Here is a 22758-nt window from a genome sequence, read left to right on the forward strand (position 1 = left end):
GGGAAAAGTGGTTGTGGTATTCATGATGAAATAATGAATGGCACAAGTTCCAAGGAATAAAGTGTACTTTCACACGTGCCAGATTTCAAACTCCAAGAGATCTGGGTCCCATTCACACGTGTGAAAAACGACTAGATTCCACACGTGTGGGATTTAGTGATTCTTTAATTCATTTTGCACTTCTTTGTGGTATCCTGTTTTAGAACTCTTGCCCTCCAGTCTCTGCCCTCTTGCCTCCCTAGGGACCTCCATACTCTACAGCATCAGCATCTTGTCCAGCAGCACAGAATCATCCTCAGCACAGATTACTCCTCAGCAGCACAGCACATCCACAGATAGACTCCAGGTCAGGAACAATGGGTTCTCCCCTTAGTCTCTGCAATCTTTTTGCCTAAAATAGAAAAAATACATACTGTATGGAAATGCATAGACTCAAACCAAGACAAAGAAATCACTGTAGGAAAGCAGAACTTCAAGTGTGATATTTGCATGTGATCTTCTTGCCTAACCTCCATTCATACTGTATTTGGTTGGAGAAACATAGAAATCACTGTAGGAGTGCACCAGCATGTCATTTAGAAAATTTGCAGCAAAATGCGATGTGGACCTGTTTGAAATTCCAAACTGCTCATATCGCATTTTATTGCAAATTTCTCTATTTGGCTTCTTCCACCCCTGTGATTGCCTTCTCTTTGTGAGAACATGTTCTGGTTTTTTGACTTCCATAGCTATAGTCTTCTTGCATAAACTCCATTCATACTGTATTTGGCTGGAGAGACAAAGAAATCACTGTAGAAGTTCACCAGCATGTCATTTCAGAAATTTGCAGCAAAATGCGATGTGGACCTGTTTGAAATTCCAAACTGCTCATATCGCATTTTATTGCAAATTTGTCTATTTGGCTTCTTCCACCTCTGTGATTGCCTTTTCTTAATGAGAACATGTCTGGTTTTGTGACTCCCCTTAGCCTCTGCAATCTTCTTGCCTAAAATAGAAAAATTACATCCTGTATGGAAATGCATAGGCTCAAACCAAGACAGAGAAATCACTGAAGGAATGCAGATCTTCAAGTGTGATATTTGCATGTGATCTTCTTGAATGACCTCCATTCATACTATATTTGGTTGGAGAAACATAGAAATCACTGTAGGAGTGCACCAGCATTTCATTTAAAAAATTTGCAGCAAAATGCGATGTGGACCTGTTTGAAATTCCAAACTGCTCATATCGCATTTTATTGCAAATTTCTCTATTTGGCTTCTACCACCCCTGTGATTGCCTTTTCTTTGTAAAAACATGTTCTTCATGTCTTTGATCTCTTTCCAATCCTTTGTATGCAGTTTTTCAGAGTGATGGCAAGAACCAAATCAACTGCAAGGCAAGTTGGCAAAGGACCAGGTCTTGCAGCAACAGCAGCTGGGACAGGTTCCAAGAAGTTTAGTGTTCCTCCAAAGGGAAGAGCTTCACATGGCAGGAAGGGTAAGCCAATGAGCTTGCTCAAGCAAAAGGCCAAAAGATTGAATAAGGGTGCAGGTGTGCTTAGGGAAATAAGGAGGCAACAGAAAGCCATAGGTTTTGCAATACCCAAAGCACCCTTTCAAAGACTGGTGAGAGAAATTTGTGACAGTTGGAACCTTGGGTTCAGGTGGAATAGAACTGCCATTCTTTCCTTGCAGGAAATGGCAGAGGATTACCTGGAGAAATATTTTGAGGATGCAATGCTTGTAGCAGCCCATGCTCACAGGGTGACTTTGATGGCCAAAGATTTCAACACTTTGTCCAGAGTGAGATGGAGATATGACAAGCTGGTTCATCCTGTGGAATGGCAGGACATCAAAATGAGAGATATATTGCTAATTCCACCTACAAGGAAGGTCAAGGTTGATGAGGTAAAGGTTGTTGAGGTAACACACTCAAAGAACACCAGAGGGAAGGCTGCTTATGAGGACTCACTGAAGCAGTAAGTAAAAGAAACAAAATCTGTGATAGATGTGGAAACTGGAAAGAAGGAGCTACACATACATAGAAGGTTGAAGGAGCTGGGCCCTGATGTAGTTGTACATATTGAGGATGAAGTTTCAGTCAATGATTTTGATTTGACAAAACAATGCTTAGCAGCATTGGCTAACAAGAATGAGTATTGCTCAGATACTATCATTCTTGCAATGCTCTAGTAAGTGTCTTTAAATTTTACATTTTTTGCAAATCAATCCTCCTTGTAACTCTTTTATAACCTACCCTAATTATGTTCTGATCCTATGCAGCATGATGAGAAGCTGGCTTCATCCCTCTGTACAACATACAGTCCATATTGTTGATCCAGCCATTTCTTCTAGATTAAGAGATGCAAAAGAGACTCCCATGAGTATTTCCAGCTGGTTCAAACACTGCAATTTTGAAGTAATTGACATTTTGCTACTTCCATATCATAGCAGGTATGTGGGTGACTACTTCTTTTAAGATTCTTCTTTAATATTGGGAACTCTTGTAGCCTTTCATTTGCTTATGCTTTTTTCCTTATGCAGTGACCACTGGAGTTTTGTGTCTATTGACATCCAGCAGAAGCAGTGCTTTCTATTCAACTCTCTAAAAAACACACACAGAGAGCTGAAATTGTAAGTACTGTGTGTGCTTTCTGAACTCAAAACTTCATTATTTTGATACCATACTAACTAAATTATACATATTGCAGTTGTATTAGCAGGCTATTAGATGCATTGGATCATTGTCCTCCAAATGTCTCTCTGTTGGATTCAATAGAGCCATTAAGTCTAGAGGTAAAAAGTCTATTAAATGCTATGTCTTTGAACTTATTGAATAATTTTGTTTTGTGCTGATGCTCACAGTTTCTAACATTTTTTTCTAACTGTACAGACACCACAACAAAATGATTCAAGTAGTTGTGGATGGAGGGTGCTGATCAATGCAAAATATATACTTTCAAGCTACTTTGAAAAGGAACAGCCAGATCTGGTAAGGAAAAATACTTTTCATTTAGCTTGAATATAATTCATAATGATACAAAGTGTTCTAAATTATCCTCTGCCATTGCAGATGAAAGAGGATAGCTTCAGCCCCAACTATGTACATAATTTTAGAGCTCATACAATTTTGAGGTTTTTGAGCTATGCCTCCCCCAAACCTATTGTAGCGGCTACTGTGGAGCTGGGTGAAAGCTCTAAAGTACAAGAAGGTGTCATACACCTTGATCCCACATATGAAGCACCTGATGTTGAGGACCAGAAGCCACAGGAGCAATCACAGAGTGCTGAGGAGGAGCAGACACAGGAGCAAAGACCTGCTGTTGATGTTGAGGAGAAGGTGGAGAAGCAGCAAAGAGAGGCTTCTGGGGCAGTGGAGGAGACAGGATGGAGCACGGACAGGATGGAGCAGCAGAGAGAAGATCCTCCAGAAAATGTAGAGCAGCCTCTGGATGAAACTGTACATAAATAGAAAATGGATGTTAGAAATATGTTCTACAGATTCAGCTAAACAATTCTGTACAAAATCTTACTTGATTGAATACAAAACCTTTCTTTATGGAGTATGTGTGATCTCAATTTTAAAATTTTCTATGTCTTTGCATTTAACTGAGCTCTCTCTTCTTCTGAGTAACTGCAAAAAAGCAATATGAATTAGAGTGGTAAATTAAACTAATAGCAATGCTTATAGAGACTAGGATAAATCAGATGGTGTACCTTTCTGTTCTTGTAGATAAATAAAAAGTCGTTTGAGATAGAACCTTCAGTCTCAAACAGAATGTCACTGCGTAATTGAGCTAGGGAGCAACATTCTCTTAACGAGATACTGGCTACCACATCACCATTCTCAAGAACATCAATATCAATAAGTTTATTTTGTGCACCAAACGACTCTTCATCTTGGTCCATTGGGACAAGCTTTGAACCTAGCATTCGACTGCGCTTGTAATAAAAAGAGAAAATAAGATTTTGTGATGCAACCATGTACTTCAGTTGCATAGAAGGTTGGACCACCTCACAAAACACTGAACTACATGTCTTCTTATCCCAACCTTTATCCAAAAATTGTGGCATGCATGCCGAATTTGTTGCTTTAACTGTGAGCATTGTTTTTGAAACCTTTACTGGAAAGGTATTAAACAAGTCTACAAAAACTGTGAGAGGCATGCACAAAGAAATTTTTACTATCCTAGTGGCAATATTGGGCCTCAGAGCTTTCTGTACTTCTGTAAAAAGCTTCGCCCTATATGCCTCTGTAACACTAGAATGTGGGTGAGGCCAATCCACCGAATTCCACGCCGGAAGGTCTTGTTTTATTAATACACCATGTGTGTTAGCTTTGTCCAGCAAGTGATAAAAATGATCAGTAAAAAATATACCCGATTGAGCTAGCTCTGTTGCACATCGACCTTGGTATTGTTGTTCTCCTATCGATCCATGCAGAACATCTATAAATCCCAGAATACAATCGATGTTTTGCCATGTCTCATACGATGAAGGATATAAATCTGAAATAAAACAACACAAGAATGTCAATAAGTTAAGAGAGAAAGCTTCATCTTAAAAATCCATACACCTCATGAAGGAAAAAACCACAATAGAAAAATATACAATTAGGCCTGTGTTGCGGAAGATTTTTTGGATAGTCTCGCAAGACAAGTTCTTTATGCATGTACACGTGCTGAATCAAAACTTCTTTCACGAATATCTTCCCTTTGGTGATTTTAAAATCTCGTACTCTTCCCTTCCACGATGCCAAGAAAATGTTTTTTGTCTGGGGTCTTTTTCTTTTGCTAGGTTGCATGAGCACCCATGCTCCTTTTGAAACACTAAACCTTTCCCAAGTTCCTTCTGCTTTGACTGTACTTGAATTCTCTACCGACGAAATAGAAGAAGCAGGTCGACGGGGTAAGGATGTTTGGTATAATTCTGCCTTCGTAGCATTATCATCCACAGAGCGTCTTGCACAAGAACGGCCGTGGTTTTGGTTCACCATGGAGATTTTCTGAATCTGTAAGAATAGCAAAGTAATGTAACTAAGATAACAATTTGAAGTTTCAAGAAAGAGAAAGTGGGCAAACAGACAGTTGACGAGAAACATCTTACTCTACGCCAAACACGATCAAGGGAGCAGTTTTGGAAAAGGAAGGCAGTTGCACAATGAGGCAATGGTGTAGAATGGTAGACCTTTCGCACGAAAGGCGGCACAATAATTGAAAATTCAAAGGAAGGTCGAAGCGGGAAGGATCTTGTCAGATAAAATGTCAGTTTAGATTCTATCTTCTTGTCCAAAGATCTTCTACGAATAAAAAACCAATCTCCTCATTAATGTAGCACGCTTGTACTTACATAAAGTATTGTTTCTTTTTTCTATTTTCTCTTATTTTCGTGAATTTTCAACGTTACGTTGGCCTTCTATTGATTGGTTGAGAGCTTATTTTTCCAAACCGTAAAAGGCCCCAAAATGAGCTCCCTTTTTTCCTAATGTGAATGCTACTATTGTGGCAAAATGGGTCATATGGCTAAGGACTGCTACAAAAAGCAGAATGACATTATGAATGGAAAATTGCAGCAAGGCAATTATGCATCCTCTAGTAGACAGGGTGATTACACAAATGAGCATTTGTTTATGGTGCAGCATATGTGACAAGTGCAGAAGAAAGCAATGATGTGTGGTATGTTGACTTAGGTGCGTCAAACCACATGACAGGTCATGTTGAATGGATGCAGGATGCAAGGAAAATGGAAAAACCAGGATTTGTGGAGACTGGTGATGATACTGCATATCCTATTGTGCAGATTGGCAAAATTCCTTTGTCTATGCAGGATGGGAAAAAGAAATACTTGTCTGATGTATTTCATGTCCCGAGCATCACCAAGAACCTGGTTTCTGTTGGTCAGATAGTTGAGTAGGGCTTGCAGGTCAGATTTAATCCTCATGGATGCTTTGTTGAGGATATGAAAAATAATGGTCGCTTGATAGCAAAAGGAAAGAAGAAGGGCAGAATGTTTACGTTGGATGCGGACATGCCTGAATTGAGTGCAGCAATGTTTGCACATGGGACCGGTGTAGTTGCAGATATTGATATCTGGCACAAATGCATTGGTCATGTTAATATACAGCGACTTAAATCAATGCAAGCCCAAAATATTGTTGCAGGATTGCCTAAATTCAAGGTTGCAGAAATGCACAAGGTTTGTGAAGCCTGTCAATTTGGAAAACAAGCAAGGAAACCTTTTCCTAGGCATGTTCAAGAGAGTAAAAAGCCATTGGAATTAATCCACTCTGATGTGTGGACTACTAAAGCTGCATCTATTGGAGGCTGTCACTATTTTGTCACATTTATTGATGACTTCAGCAGAAAACTTTGGGTGTATTTTATGAAAAAGAAAAGTGAAGTGTTTGGGCACTTCAAAGCTTTCAAAGCTATGGTTGAAAAAGAAACAGGCCTGCAAATAAAATGCCTAAGGTCAGATGGAGGGGGAGAGTACCTCTCAAATGAGTTTGCAAAGTTCTTGCAGAAGCATGGTATAAAGCAGCAATATTCATGCAGTCATACCCCACAGCAAAATGGAATTGCAGAAAGGAAAAACAGGCATATTGGAGAGGTATCTCGGGCTATGCTAAATCAAAAAGATCTACCAGATTATTATTGGGCTGAAGCAGTTGCTACAGCAGTTTATATAATGAACAGGACTCCCACTGCAGCAATACATGGCATGACGCCAGAGGAGATGTATACTGGTAGGAAACCAGATATTTCTCATTTGAAAATTTTTGGTTGCATTGCCTATGTCCATGTGCCAGATGAGTTGAGATCCAAGTTGGATCCAAAAGCTGAGAAGTGCATCTTTATTGGTTATTCTCTGCAGCAAAAAGGGTATAGATGCTATAACCCTTCTACTCGTAAGTTTACAGTGAGCAGAGATGTTTTTGATGAGATGAGCAGCTGGTATAAACCAGTAAATGTGATGATTGATGTAGATGCACAAAATGGTAATGCTGCACAGAATTCATAGCAGCAATCACAAAATATTAGTGGACCTGGAGTGTCGTCTAGCAGTGGTTCACATACTTCACCATGGACAGGCAGATTGAGATCAGGAGAATCTCCTCAAAGCAATGCAGAGAGTGGTATGCAAGTATCACGAAAAGGAAAAGAGAAGGTAGATCAGCCTATGTTTGATGTGAATGCAGGTCACTCTTATGTGGATGGTGAATCCAGTGGCTCAGAACAGAGCATTGATGATGAGTTGGGTATTCCTTCTGTTGTTACACCTGGAGCAAGGAAGACCAGGGATGTTTTGAGAGCACCTGGAAGTGAGCCTATTTTGCGCAGGTCTACCAGGGTTAGGTATCCTGTGGATAGGCTGAAATATGATGGATTTACAGCCATTCACTATGCCTATATGGTCAAAGTGATACAGGAACCAGAACCCACTTCTTTTGAGCAAGCCATGGGAAATGAAAAATGGGAGAAAGCCATGGATGAAGAAATGGATGCCTTGGATGCTAATGCTACATGGGAATTGGTGCCTTTGCCTAAAGGCAAGAATGCAATTGGCTGTAAGTGGGTTTATAAGATCAAGCACAATGCAGATGGTTTTGTGAATAGATACAAGGCAAGATTAGTTGTCAAGGGGTATACACAGACATATGGCATTGATTATGAAGAAACTTTCAGCCCGGTTGCAAGGATGGCAACCGTAAGAGCATCCATTGCTATGGCTGCATCAAAGGGATGGTCTTTACATCAGATGGATGTAAAGAATGCCTTCTTGCATGGTGATTTGCAAGAAGAGGTCTTTATGGAGCAGCCAGCAGGTTATGTTCATGCTATTCATCCTGAGTTTGTTTGCAGGTTGAAGAAAGCCTTGTATGGCTTGAAGCAAGCACCTAGAGCATGGTCTGACAAGATAGGACAGTATCTTGTCACTATTGGCTTTCAGATTTTCAAGGCAGATTTCTCACTCTATGTGAGAAAAACAGAGAAAGGGATTATGCTGCTAGTCATTTATGTTGATGATTTGATCATCACAGGTGATAGTGATGAAGATATCCTTCATGTGAAAATGCTATTGAGGCAGAAGTTTGAGATGAAGGATTTGGGAGAGCTGCGTTATTTCTTGGGCATTGAGGTGATTAGATCACCAAGTGGGATACAGCTCTTGGAGAGGCAGTATGGATTGGACATGCTGTCCAAATATGGGATGACAGGCTGTAAGCCTATTTCAGTTCCTTTGGAGCAGAATGTGAAGCTGAGCGCAGATGCAGGTGAGCTTCTGGAAGACCCTACTATGTACAGACGCATAGTAGGAAGTTTGATTTACATGACTATTACCAGGCCAGATTTGAGCTATGTTGTTGGGTTGGTAAGTCAGTTTATGCAGGCTCCAAGGAAACCGCATTTGGATGCGGCTAGATGCATACTCAGGTATGTGAAGTCCACATTGCAGTATGGACTATTTTATGAGGCTGGGGTTCAGATACAGTTGCATGGATACACTGATGCTGATTGGGCTGGTAGTATTTCTGATAGACGATCTACCAGTGGATATGTGTTCTCTTTTGGGAGTGCTACAGTCACTTGGAGCAGCAAGAAACAGCCTACAGTTGCCTTGTCGAGCACAGAGGCTGAGTACAGAGGTGCAGCAATGGCTGCATGTGAGGTAGCTTGGTTGCATAAGCTACTCTATGATATGCATCAGTCTACAGATGGGCCAGTTGTCATTTATTGTGACAACATGAGCAGCATACACTTGGCAAAGAACCCAGTCTTTCAAGCTAGAACAAAGCACATTGAGGTGCATTATCACTATGTGCGGGAGAAGGTTTTACTAGGTCTTATTGATCTAGTTTATGTCAGCACAGAGGATCAGGTAGCTGACATATTCACGAAAGCATTGGGCGCAGAGAAGCTGTGCAAGTTCAGAGACCTGCTTGGTGTGCAGGAATTGGGATTGAGCTCGAGGGGGGGTGTTGAGATATCGAGCTCCACTCGCGATGTGCCAGGGTGACCGTTGTGTATTTATGTCACCGACTTGTTAGCTGGAGATGCGGTTGGTACACCGCCCACGAATAATAGCTGGATGATGACAGCTATCCTTATCTACACTAGTTCGTGGCTCAGTTAGTATGCCACCTTATTTAGTTGAGTTTGGTTTGAGACCCACATATAGGGTTCTTCTATTTCTTTGTACTTGAGTTCTTTTGGCTTTCACAACTAAGAAGAGGAAAATTGTTTTCAGCCTCCACCTTTGTGTGTATTCCCCCATTGTGCATGTGAGAAAGCCATAAGTGAGACTCCTTCCCTCTCTCCCACAATCTTCACACGGGAGACCACGGAAATCGCACCAGTTTGTAGGCGCATAACGGGAGACCTTCGTAATCGCATCCGCTGGTTTGCACGGCACTCAGAGTAGGCTTGCTGCGTATAGAAAATCGCTTATATTATTTTTTATTGTGGTCCACACCCCGGACTAGTGGTTGAACCATACAACCAAGAGCCACGCCCACCCATACTTCGTCGTGCATTGGGCCGGCTCCCGTCTTCACCCGCAAGCGTTTACCTCCTTAAAAGGAGTAAGGGGCTTTGCAGTTGATTGACTTAGGCCTAGTCAAGTTGATTCGGTGGGTTCAATTTTCCATCTCCCACATCATGGTTTCGGAGCACGGGAGTTCAGCTACCAAAAGGCCCGGTTCAGCCTCTAGACAATCCAGTATGAAGCATTCTAAGGGATCTGAAGATGACCTTAGTGAAGGATTTGTGAAAGAAAAGATCAGGGAGTTTCAGCCTTTGAAGGGAAACCCTCGATTTCAGCATCTATTCGAGGAGATGATGACCAAGCAAGTTTCAACCTTGACAAAAGAAAAGGGAGATCAAGAGATTTCTCTCACTTCTCCATCAAAAGACTTTCCTAAGCATTCACATTCTTCAAGGAAGTGTTCATAGAGTCCTGCATCACACCAAAAGCGTCATACTTCAAGAAAAAGAGGGAGGAGCTCGAAGCCTCATGGGAGACAAAGCCGAAAGCATGGAAGGAGATCTCCCAGTTTAAGCCCATCTTCTTCCAGTTCCTCTTCTACTTCTTCCTCTTCCTCATCTTCTTCTGCATCCCGGGGACGCTCTCGTTATAAGCGCAGAAGGAGATCCAGATCTCGAAGGAAGGTGGTATGTCGGTCAAGTTCGCTACTTTTAATGGAAAGCATGGAGCCACTGAAAATGCTTTGCAATTCATTCGTCAGTTTGATATAGCCTTCAAAACGGGGCACTATCGCAAGAAGTCCAAGTTAAAGATTGTAAGTCTTCACCTGACAAATAGTGCCAGTGCTTGGTGGGGGGCTCTTCTAGTTATAGAAGAGGCTCCAAAGACATGGAAAGACTTTAAGAAGCAGTTTTATGAGCGGTTTTTGCCCAAGAATTTCTTTAATGACGTTCATACAACTTGGGAAAGTGTGTGCATGGCAGCCTCTGACACCATCAAGACATATAATCAAAAGTTGTGGACAGCTTATCTTCAGATCACACCCTTCAAAGAAATTTCAGAATAGACGAAGCTTCGGAAGTATCGAGCAGGATTGCTTCCCAACATACGAACTCAAGTAAGCATTGATCCAAAGAAAACGAAGCTCCGATATTTGATGCATTCAGCTTACGTGGTTGAACTGCTAAGGGAAGACCTCCTTCAGACTATGGTAGAAAAAGGGAAGGGTGTGGATACTAGCAAGAGGATTGTGGCACCAACCCAAGGTTCAAAGAGATTTCAGCCTCAGAAGCCAAGGGGCCCCTTCCTGGGATTTCTGAAGGTCCTTACAAGGATTCAATCACGGTTTTTTTGGCCCAAAATGTGTAAGAGCCTCCATGTTTTCCTTCAATCATGTCCTGCATGTCAATCGTTCAAGTCTCCAATGACAAAACCCTCTGGTAATATGACGTCCACTTCCGTTTCTAGGCCCTTTGAATTAGTGGCCTACGACATCATGGGGCCTCTTCCTACTTCTGCTCATGGCAATAAAAACATTATTGTTCTAACTGATTACCTGACCAGATGGACTATTGCCAGACCACTCAAAACGGTGTCAATAGGAGAAGTTGCACAATTTCTCCTGGAAAATCTCATTCTTCCACACGGCTGTCCCGAACAGATTCTCTCAAATCAGGGAAAAAATTTTAAGTCTGAAGTGATTTGCATTCTTGCAGATTGTCTTGACATTTTACAACAATTCACTAGTTCTTATCATCTTGATTGTAATGGATTGACCGAAAGGTAATGGACCATCAAGCTCATGCTAGCTATGTATGTAGATCCTTCTCATTCAAATTGGGATGTTTCACTTCCGTATGTTGTTGCAGCATACAACACTGCCATTCAAGAGTCCACATGCATGAGTCCTTTTGAAACTCTATATGGTCAACCATGCAAATTCCCTCCTGAAATCGGCATGATTGACGTCGATACGATCAAGCACAAGGAACCAAGCAATGGGCCGATTATCTACATGATTCTCTTTCATTTCTTCAACAAAATGTTGTTGAACACTTGCGTCGTGCTCAAAGATGCCAGAAAATCTTCTATGATCGACGTCCTAAACCAGGGGTATGTCTTTTCTCTGAGCATCTTGGTCTGAGCACATTTTTCTGAGCATGGCCTATATTGTGATTTTGTAGACAATTTTATCATAACATCACACACCATTTAGTCATTAAACTACCCCAGGAATATACTATATACATTTCTACCCCACAAACATGCCGCTAACATCACACACCCTTTAGTCATAAAACTACCCCACAAAGATGCTATATACATTTAATTACATTTCTTTTCAATAGTATTTAGGGCTTATAAGATCCCTTTATTCACAAAACTACTTTTTATGTCTACTTCATTTCAACACCCTCCACCTATATCATCCATCATTCATACTATCATGATAGATAGTGATTTATTAATGAAATGATTGCAAGTCACATGGTGAAGAATTTAGGGTGCAAATTTGCATGCATCTATGCTGAAACATTTATTAGTTGCATCAAGGAGATACTTTAAGATTCAATTCACCATGATGATCATTTGTACACCTCTCATAGTTTTGACATGCAAACCTTAAGTAAGATATGACATAATTGTCACATCTCTAGCTCACATGATGTACTAATAGTTCTTCAATATGATTACTACATCTCTAGCAAATGAAATAGGTGCAAGACACCACAAAAGTTATGCATGTTCAAATCTAGGGCATCACAAGCAATATGAATTGCTTGAAGGGAAAAACTCATGTCAAATCACTAGACTTAATCTTCTTTACTGATGTCATCCACATAGATATTGCGATGATGCCTTCTCTCTTTGATGGGGGCATTGAATGCAATGTCATTACACATCATCTCAGCCATAGCACCTGCATAAGAAGGCAAAAAGCTAAAATAGATCAATCAATATCAATGCCTCATTGATAATAATATTCTCCAACAAATAGGTTTAAAAAGATAAAACAAAAGAGTAACATACTTACTAGTCATCTGGGAGATTAACAACCATTTCCACATCTTCAGAATCATTTAGAGTCCCATAGTTGCTTGACACATTTCCCTTTCCTTTCTGTCCATCCAAAAATGGTTGCAATATAGAATAGTAAATGTCAGGATCATTCTCAATAGATAAGCATGCTCTCCCAGAATGCACGCATGCTTTTTGCATAGAACCAGTCCCAGCACCTAAGTCCACCACATGTCCAGAAATTGGACACAACAACTCCAAGAATTACAACATCATGCATGGAGCCTTCTCCAATGCACCTCTCCATGGAATACTCTCTCCATGTTTTATAGTCTGCTCACTTGTTGGTAAATAATGATGAAACAAACTACTTCCAAAAGCAATGCCCAATTTGGTACCAACCATGGAAGCATTTTCAGGATTACAAACACAAGACATACCAGCCCGATGAAGAAGGCATAAAACCACAACATCCACCTAAAGACAAGAAAAGAATTAAACTTATGCTTAGTACAAGCCATTTCATTATACAAGAGCATAAATTCTTTCAACAGGTCATTGTAAGACAATTGTCTCACCTTATGATCAATACCACCAACTTTGATTGTACAATATGCATCCAAGTATTGCATGTACTTTCGACATGCAAACTCCAATCTGCTGATCCTAGCATAACGCTCAACTAAATGAAGAACATGAGGGGCACAAATAACTAGGATCCAGCTAGAATCTGAAACAACTGTGGCCGCTACTAGCAAGGAGTAGCGTACATGGTCCTCTGTTAATAAATTCCAAGATGGAGATGTGGAATCCTCTACTCTAGGAGCTTCTAGCTATGTAGGCAGATCAAGAATGACAAAATCTGCAGCCCAAGCAACACTCTTACCATTTCTTGTTTTTCTTTCACCTCCAAGACCCACAAAGTATTCCTTCATGTCTATATAGGCTTGTGTGAAGTTTGAGACAGACAATTGCTTCCCAAACTCGACATAATCATAGCACCAAACCTTGCAATGTGAAGCATCACATGTGCCACTCCGATTCAAAGTTAGAGAGGCCAATGGAATGTACAAAAAGCGGATAGACCTATCTTTCCATTTACATCCTTTCAAAATGGGTGTAGACTGTAGTACCTGCACATCTGTATCCACACCACATATGTAAAGACACAAAGTGATAACAACATATGTTACACAAACAAATAACAGCTTGAAAAAAGACCAAGAGGGCTTACCATTATTAGTATCAAGAGGGCTTACCATTATTAGTACCAGGATTTTTTGGTGGCCTACCACCCTTCTTTAGTTCCATACTTGAATCCTTGTCCTTTTTAGTCATCTTCTCAAGTGTTTTTTGAATCTCAATGACTACATCATCCTCGTGGACTGAATTTGAGCTTGATGAACCCATCTCTCCCTTTTTATGCTGTGTGTACAGCTCTACCTCCTCCTCGATGCAACATCCTTTTTTCATATCGAGCCACCATAGGCAGTTCTTTCTCTCCCACTCAGAGAGCACTTGCTTCCCTTCTTTTTCTATCATGTTTGGAGAGTACATATAGAATTTTAAGTCCTGAATTTTTGTCCATACTCGACATATGGGCAACAATTTTTCAATCTTACCAATAGCTTTTAAGGATTGCAAGAATCTGCATACAATAAGAGTCTTAGTACAAAAGCGAAATACTTAAGGATGGATTTTTAATTGGAAAGGAAAAAACATATATTGCTTACCTAAATACCAATCGTCGAGATGCCCTCGTCATCTCCATTTGTCCTGTTGCAGCTATAGCAACAGTCATTGAATCCTTTAAATCTTCATAAAGTTCAAGTCTATTCATTGCTTGTATCTCCCCAAAATACTCTCTCAACGTAGGATCTTGAGGAAGCACAAAGCTAGCTTTTGACTAGCAACCAAGACCTGAGAGAGTAACCTCTCAGATTCACAAAGCAACTGATCCATCCATGCCTCTTTCGCCATCCACTTTATGAATTCTCTATCAGCTTTTGGCATCCCATAACTTATTCTCAAATTTGAATCTGACCCTAAGATTCTGAGGGTTGCTAGTTGTGTCTCCTTGGAGACCTTTGCAATGGAGATGTTATACAATTTTTCCAATGTGACAATGGAGGATTTATCATCAAATGGGAGGCTCCACAAGATATTAAACCAATCTTCACCATTTGTTGGTTTGACAATAGATAGAATCTACATATAAACAATACATGCAATCGTCACACTCAAGTGTATTTTCTGATCATACAATACATGCATATCCCATACCTTGATCATTTTCTAGCAAAGATCATATTTACATCCTTTTTTAATGTTCTTTCTCAATCTCAAAAAACATTTGAACACTTTAAAAAATCAACTTTATGTTAAGAATCATTAAATCAACCATACCTTGATCATTTTTCAACTGTACTTGAGATTCACATCCTTTCGAATACTTTTAAGTGCTTTCTCCATATCAGCAACACTCAAATTTGGCTGAAGTTCCTTTAGCTTTGCCTCATAATCTTGCTTGTATAGTGGCTAAAATATATTCCAAAGAAATGAATGAGTACAATGAAGTAGTTAGTTCTAATTCAAAAGACATCCATGACAAATGGTATGAAACTTACTGCAAATACCATTCTCCCTAGCATCAGAGATGTCAAAGGATACCAAGTGCTTGATCCTTTACTGCTTTCATTTGCCCTATGCTTTTCAAGTGTCTTTTTTTCTTCCTAAGAAAAAAGTGATAAGTACTCATTCTCATCACACGAACACATTGTCTTCGTGTTGTACAAATAATCCTTGAGATTTGTTTTAATAATTGATGTTTCATTAAGGCTGAAAAATAAAAAATATATAGCTTCAAACATATTAAGAATTGTTCACAAAACCCTTAAAAGCTCAAAAAAAAGTAACACATAAAAAGTAACATATATGAGCAAGAACTCACACTTACAGATTGAACCTTTGAAGAGCAGATATTAGCTTCATTTCTATTTCTTTCTCTGGAGTAATAAAACTTGCTAAAACTCGAATATGACATGCCTTTGATGTCTTGAATTTCTCTTCGATTAGAGACATCCATGCAACAGTCCGGTGATTCCCCTCCCACACAAAAAACATCTTTCGAGACAAAAATGACCAATCAGCATCATCAACAATCTATACCTCAAATTTTGCATTTACATCCCTCCAACAAGAATCCCATGATTGTTCAATTTCATCTATCACCTCTTATGAAACACCATCCGGAAGTGTTGTAGATAAAATAAACATTCCTTTCTGTTGAATATATTTTTCTGCCTCTAGAGCTTGCTTTAGGCTATCCATATCAGTTCGTAGGCCTCTCACTCTTGTGTTTACAACACAACGACATAATGGGATCAAGGGAGCAATCTTTCCAGGATTGATTGCAAGAGATTCAATAACATCCTTCCCCTGACCAATATCAAGTGCAGCAGGAAACTCTTGCTCAAACTCCTCATCCAGTTGTTTATCCTCTTTCTTTCTCTTCTTAGAAGATTCCTCCACAATTATAGTAGTGTCTTCAAAGTCTTCCATCTCCTTATCCTCTTCAACTCCAATTTCAACCTCTTTTTGAAACTCTAAATTAGGTGTAGATTCCACTTGCAAACTCCTCTTGCTACTTGTCCTTCCACCTCTCCTACCTCCTCGTTCTCCTCTTCCACCTCTCCCCCTCCTCTCATAAGTTCTTATTTTTACCATCCTGCCAATGTGACACAAATGCATTTAAAAAAAGAAGTCATCGCATGGCATAGAATAGACTTACAAGGTCAATTAAGCCCCAGTGTTACTTCAATAGCATACAAAGAAAGCCCAAGAGGCTTCAAAATAGAAAATACCTAGAGCTTGATCGTGATGCTGCTAATTGAAGCTGCACTTGACGAGATGATGGGGCTTGAAGAGACTAGCTCTGTAGATCCAAAGGTTGATGAGGGGGTACGCTACAAGAATTCAAAGAGAGTACAAGAACACAGAGGAAAAGATGAGTAGTTACATTGCCTTTTAAGAAAGAGATGAAGCACTTGTGACTTGTGAAAATGGCAGGGCATGTGGCTCGAAACCCGAGAGGGAGGGCTTGGAAGCCTTGGATGCAGAAGGAGTGAACGAGGTAGTCGAGGCCCAGAGGCAACTAGCGAACGTAATGGAAGCTGTGAGTCCAAGGAGCAAGAGCCTCGAAGGCCAAGCGAAACCAACGCTTCTGTAGCAGGAGTTTGTAGGACCGAGCAGCAGCACAACAACGGCAATGGGAGGTACAAGGAGTCTACAGACTCCGAGGTTTGCAGCGTGGTCAGTGGGCTGCGAGGAGCAGGGGTAGAGGGCCTGCTCTTGAATCAATGAATCATTTGAGACTCAATCTGCCCAATCCTCTGCCAGAGAGCACAGTGAGAGGGAGAGCGGGGGAGGAGAGTGGGGGGGAGAGCGGGGAGAGCGGGGGAGGGGAGAGGGGAGAGCGGGAGAGGAGAGCGGGGGAGAGCGGGGAGAGCGGGGAGAGCGGGAGCAGGGAGAGCAGGGAGAGCGGGGAAAGCAGGAGTGGGGAGAGCGGGGGAGGGAGAGCGGGGAGGGAGAGCGGGGGAGGGAGAGCAAGGAGAGCAGGGAGAGCGGGGAGAGCGGGGGAGGGAGAGCAGGGAGAGCGAGGGAGGGAGAGCAGGGAGAGCGAGGAGAACAGGGAGAGCGGGGAGAGCGGGGGAGGGAGAGCGGGGAGAGCAGGGAGAGCTGGGAGAGCGGGGGAGGGAGAGCAGGGAGAGCGGGGGAGGGAGAGCAGGGAGAGCAGGGAGAGTGGGGGAGAGCAAGGAGAGTGGGGGAGGGAGAGCGGGGAGAGCGGGGAGAGCAGGGAGGGAGAGTAGGGAGAGCAAGGAGGGAGAGCAGGGAGAGCGGGGGAGGGAGAGCGGGGAGAGCCTTTAAAAAAGGGCCTTTAAAAAGGCCAAAAGACCCCCTTCGTCGACGAAAGGGGTCTTTTGGCCTAGCCATTTAAAAAAAATTCCTTAAGGGCCCCTTGAAAAAATTTGAAAATGAAAGGGCAAAAGACCCCTTTCATCGACGAAAGGGGTCTTTTGGCCTTTCATTTTCTTAAGGGCCTTTAAAAAAAAGGCCAAAAGACCCCTTTCATCGACGAAAGGGTTCTTTGGCCCTGGCCATTTAAAAAAATTTCCTTAAGGGCCCCTTGAAAAAATTTGAAAATGAAAGGCCAAAAGACCCCTTTCGTCGACGAAAGGGGTCTTTTGGCCTTTCATTTTCTTAAGGGCCTTTTTAAAAAAAGGCCAAAAGACCCCTTTCGTCGACGAAAGGGGTCTTTTAGCCTTTTATTTTCTTAAGGGCTTAAGAAAAATTAAAGGCCCCTCCCTCCAATTTTCTTAAGCCCTTAAGAAAATAAAAGGCCAAAAGACCCCTTTCATCGACGAAAGGGGTCTTTTGGCAAAATGAAAGGCCAAAAGACCCCTTTCATCGATGCAAGGGGTCTTTTGGCCTTTCATTTTCTTAAGGGCTTAAGGGCTCTCATGAAAATGAATGGCCCTTAAGCCCTTAAGAAAATTAAAGGCCAATAGACCCCTTTTGTCGATGAAAGGGGTCTATTGGCCTTTAATTTTCTTAAGTGCTCTCATTACAATTAAAGTTCACATTGATATTTGTAGAAATAATCATCCCTCTTTCATGATAAAGAACACCTTTTCTGGCAAGGGACCACCACATGGCCTCGACTGACCCAAGTACTTAACGCTGGCACTCGTTTTCATTATTTCAAATCATTACAATCAATGCGTTTATTTTATTCACCATGACGGGACGACATACTGGGTATAGAAATGCTACCAAACTATGATGTTAATAGGAACCATGACTTATAATGATTATCATACGAATTCGATTGCTAATGAGTGATCATTTAATTAAACATCATTATTGTGTGAGGTTGATAATTTTTCATAATTGTGAGGTTTATAATTTTACTGTGTGAGGTCGACATACAATTAAATATCTTTTTGATTAATTTTCAATTAATGATAGAGGCCAATAGACCCCTTTTGGACAAAATAATTTTTATTTATTGTTAATGGAAGATAGAGGCAATTAGACCCCTTTTGGAGAAAATAATTAAATATAGAGGCCAATAGACCCCTTTCGTCAACGAACGGGGTCTATTAGCCTCTATATTTAATTGATGGTTCATGAAAGATAGAGGCCCATAGACCCCTTTTGTCGACGAAAGGGGTCTATTGGCCTCTACCTTTCATGAATAAATGATGAAAAATAAAGTCCAATAGACCCCTTTCATCGACAAAACAGTCTTTTGACGAAAGGGGTCTATGGGCCTCTATCTTTCATAAATAATTGATGAAAGATAGAGTCCAATAGACCCCTTTTATCGATGAAACAGTCTTTTGGCATATTTTTAACATCATAATTTATATTCAAAAGGTTAGAGATGTGCTGACCAACCATTTCTTGTTCACCACAATTATAATTTATATCTATCTATCAACTTTAAAATACTTATATCAAATTGTCGGAATGAATATGTAGCAATAATGCAATGTCATTGCTAGCGAGAATGGCTTGCAATAACTCCCATACATGTCAAAGAAAGGCTGGGGATTAATAGGTCTAAGAGTCCATGGTATTATAGTATTGTTGTTAACAAATGATGGTTAAAATTTACATCATGGTTTAGTACTATTGTCACACTTGTGCCGACTTTCACAAGACCAATCTTACAAAGTTGTGAGTATAAACAATGGGCAGTGTGTGCAAAGCATTTGTGAGTAACTTTTCTTGCGGTAGACTCTTGTTTTAAATGAGTTCTTGAAACGAACACTCTGCTCTTGATCTCGCCCTTTGGACTTCATTTCATTGAGTTGCATAGCTCAACCATTCCGTTCTTATGGAATCTATCACAATTTAGAATGAGGATAGATCTTTGCATATGTTTGTTCGCACTTCCGTAGGTAGAGGAGTGTTGTTAGAGATGGTGCTTGCTAGCCATTTTTGATTCACACTTGGATCCATATTTGTCCATCAGCACTTTGGTGATAATGGGTCTAATTTGACAATGGATCGCAATACGAAGTCCATGATGATGGATACAAAATGTGTCACCTTGATGTGCAGTTTGGTGATATTTTCACCGTGAAGGGAGAAAGATTCAAGCTTGATGACAATGAAATTCAAAAGACTCAAGTGCACGAAAACAAAAAGGATTTCTACTCTGTTTGCAACAAAAATGATGAGGCAAGAAACATGATTCAGCTAGCAACATTGAGAATGACAAACAACATAGTGTCATTGAGATTATTATGCAACTACCTATAAAGAACAGATTGCGTGAGGCCAATGAGAAGGTTGAAATGCACGTCACTGTGGATGAGTTGCCTTCTACTTATGATGGTGATGTTTTCTTTGAGTTGCCAGCTACTTCAATGAAACATCGCACAAAAGGTACGGAGTCAAAATTTGATGGTCATGTTTGGAGTGATCCTATTACAACAAATATAGTATTTCTTGGTGTGGTTCGTAGAAAGGAATGTGGAGGTCACCTCTGTTGTATAAATGCAACTTGTGGTTATAAAAAAAGAATTGGGATAGAGAATGAGACACAATGGGATGGGAGATTGATTAGAGTGGCCCCAGCAAATGTGTCAATTGAATCATATGGCTCCTTATCATGTATACATTGTGGTCATCCACCAATTTGCTTGGAGAGATGTTACTGTGAAATGTTACTCTACATGACAGAATGTAGAGATGGTGTGAATCTTACTCGTGTAGTCATACACCATGGCCATCATAATCATCCCGTTGGAGATGGTTTGACTAGAAGAACAAAGGATGCCATTAAAACCAAAGTTTCTGAAATGGTGAGGGCTGGTGGTGCTGTATGCCCTAAAGGGATACAAAATATAATTGTCCAAGACATTATTCTGGAAACTTTATTATCTAAAAAAGTGCAAGATGGGATTAAGATGTCGGATGTTGAGCTACAAGATTTGCTAAAACAATGTGAACCTTTGCTTGACAAAAGAAGGTAATTACCATAATATTTGTTATTGCATTGGTTTATTAAATTATGTTATTGATAATGAATATTGACCAACTTTATGTCTGTGTTTAGATTATCAAGATGGATCGAGGAGGGTTGATGTGACTCTCGACTTGTGTCAGATGGGCTAGATGGAATTTTATACTTGAAAAGACATTGTAGATATAATTATTTCCAAAGTGTAGTGTTTCCTGGACAATTGCAACATAGTTCATTCAGCAGGTGTCGTGTATTTAAAATGTCTACCCAAGGTTCTAGTTTAGGGGTTGATTTGGTAAATAAAATGAGACCTGGAGGAGAATTGGGTCATTGTTGGGTGTTCTTTGACTTTGTGAAGCGAATGAAAGATTGGACTACCATGGCTTGCCATGTGTATAATCCTTTTATCCAAGAGTTGCAAACAATTACAACTTGTGACTTCAAGGTGGAAGATACTGACACACAAATTCTATTTTGGGATACTCTCAACAAAGTAATGGTTTTAGAAGGGTTTGACAATGCTGAATTCAAAGGGTTCATGGCAGATGAGGCCCAAGCCAACTAGAGAGCTGTACGTGCCACTTTCAATGGTGGCCCTAACAATATAATGGAAGGGAAAGAGCATTCTTGCCTTTTCCATTGGGAGCAAAGTCTTCATTCCCATGCAAAGGCATGTATAAAAGTTGGCAACCAAGAGGAATTTAAAATCCGATGTAGACATTGGAAGGATGCCTCTACAAAGCAAGCTGCAGAAGTCGAAATGAGAAGCCTAAGGGCATGGTGGAATGCAGACCATGCAAGTGATTCAGACTTGCCACGGCTTGAAACTTGGTTTGCATGGTGGCATGCTAGGATTTCCCATTGGGGCCACTACATTATAGAGGTTGGTTTTGTATTTCTCTTGAATTTTTTTAAATCATGTTTATAATGTAATTTTACCATTACAATATCTCTGCAATGCTTGGTTTGCAGAGTATGTTAGATAACGAGAAGTACTTGATACCTCGAACAAATCTAGCAGAGTCTATTCATGGTAGTTGGAGGGCTGGATTGAACCATGTCAAATATGTTGGTCTCTACAATGCCAACAAAGCTCTAGATACACATCTTTTTTGAAGGGCCAGTTTATCGGAAGTGGGCCGAGTCTAGAGACCTTAAAAAAAAGATCTTCAAAATCTCGGATTGACATTAGTGCCAAAACAGTTGTTGATCTAACAAGTAATGTTGCAAAGGAAATGGGTGTTGTATCTGAAGTATGTTTTAATGATGGAGATGACAAGACTGTGTGAAGGAAAAGGCCAAAGTCAATGCCTTAAAATATATGTGAGGATGATAGTCACCGCCTTGAGTACAGTTATGCAAATAAGAAAAGATACTCCATGTCTCCAAAATCTAGTACTAAATTTGCAACAGAGAGTTTTGAGGATGATGATTCCAAGAGTGTACAAGAATACGAAGTGCATGATGCAAATTGGGCATTACGAAGAGTTCCTGTAACAAGCCAAGTCCGTTGCCAGGCTTGGCTTGGACAAGGAGGAAAATGTAACAAGCTTGTCAATATGAGGATCGTGAAAATCGACGTGGAGTTGTTGCACCATCATTCTTTGGGAGGATTCAAACACCAATTGGAGTGCGCTCCCAAATGATTTGGTTTTGTGGAAGCCGTCAACTAGCATTACAGGTATTCCAGGACCATCACCAGGAAGGTGGAAGGTTCAATCAGGAACATCCTTGACAAGTGTAGATATTGCCAGGCTGACAAGCTCGGGGTTTGTCATATTAGGAGTGTCAACTCCAATGGTGGGTGCAAGTTGTGCTTCACCAATTCAAGCCCACAATGAAACAATAGTATTGCATGAAGATCAACCTCGGCGTCGAGATGGCAAAGCAATCATATGGCGAAACAAAATCTCCAAAGAAATGGAAGATAGAATTCAGAGGTCATTGGTCATGAAATGTATTATTAAGGACGCAACAGTCATGAAGGCCATGGAGCATGCTGAGTTCATTGTTTCTACAGAAGGATCAATGCAAAAAGGTATTGAATACAAGGTTGACATTTCTCCATTTCCTTCTTGCAATTGTGAAGACTTCACTGGACGATCATGCAAATTGGATGCCTATATTCCATGCAAACATATTTATTACATCTTCCTTTCATACCTTGGATTGGATAGCAGAAATAATATGTTTGTTCACCTAGCCACCTTGAGTAAAAAAGAGATATTCCAGGCATTG

The 22758-nt window shown here is 40.6% G+C and overlaps 3 pseudogenes; all 3 read right to left on the bottom strand.

Annotated features, from left to right (window-relative positions):
• Nucleotides 1-12500: 12500 nt before the first annotated feature.
• Nucleotides 12501-14042, bottom strand: LOC147883963 (uncharacterized; annotated as a pseudogene).
• A 172-nt stretch (nt 14043-14214) lies between these two features.
• LOC147883964 (uncharacterized) lies at nt 14215-14777 on the bottom strand (annotated as a pseudogene).
• Nucleotides 14778-15437: 660 nt separating this feature from the next.
• LOC147883965 (uncharacterized) lies at nt 15438-16211 on the bottom strand (annotated as a pseudogene).
• Between the last annotated feature and the right edge of the window lie 6547 nt (nt 16212-22758).

The sequence above is a fragment of the Dipteris shenzhenensis genome, chromosome 27 (genome assembly GCF_047967505.1).
Source record: "Dipteris shenzhenensis isolate YYH24624 ecotype China chromosome 27, Dip_SZ_1.0, whole genome shotgun sequence".
In the NCBI taxonomy this organism is placed as follows: domain Eukaryota; kingdom Viridiplantae; phylum Streptophyta; class Polypodiopsida; order Gleicheniales; family Dipteridaceae; genus Dipteris; species Dipteris shenzhenensis.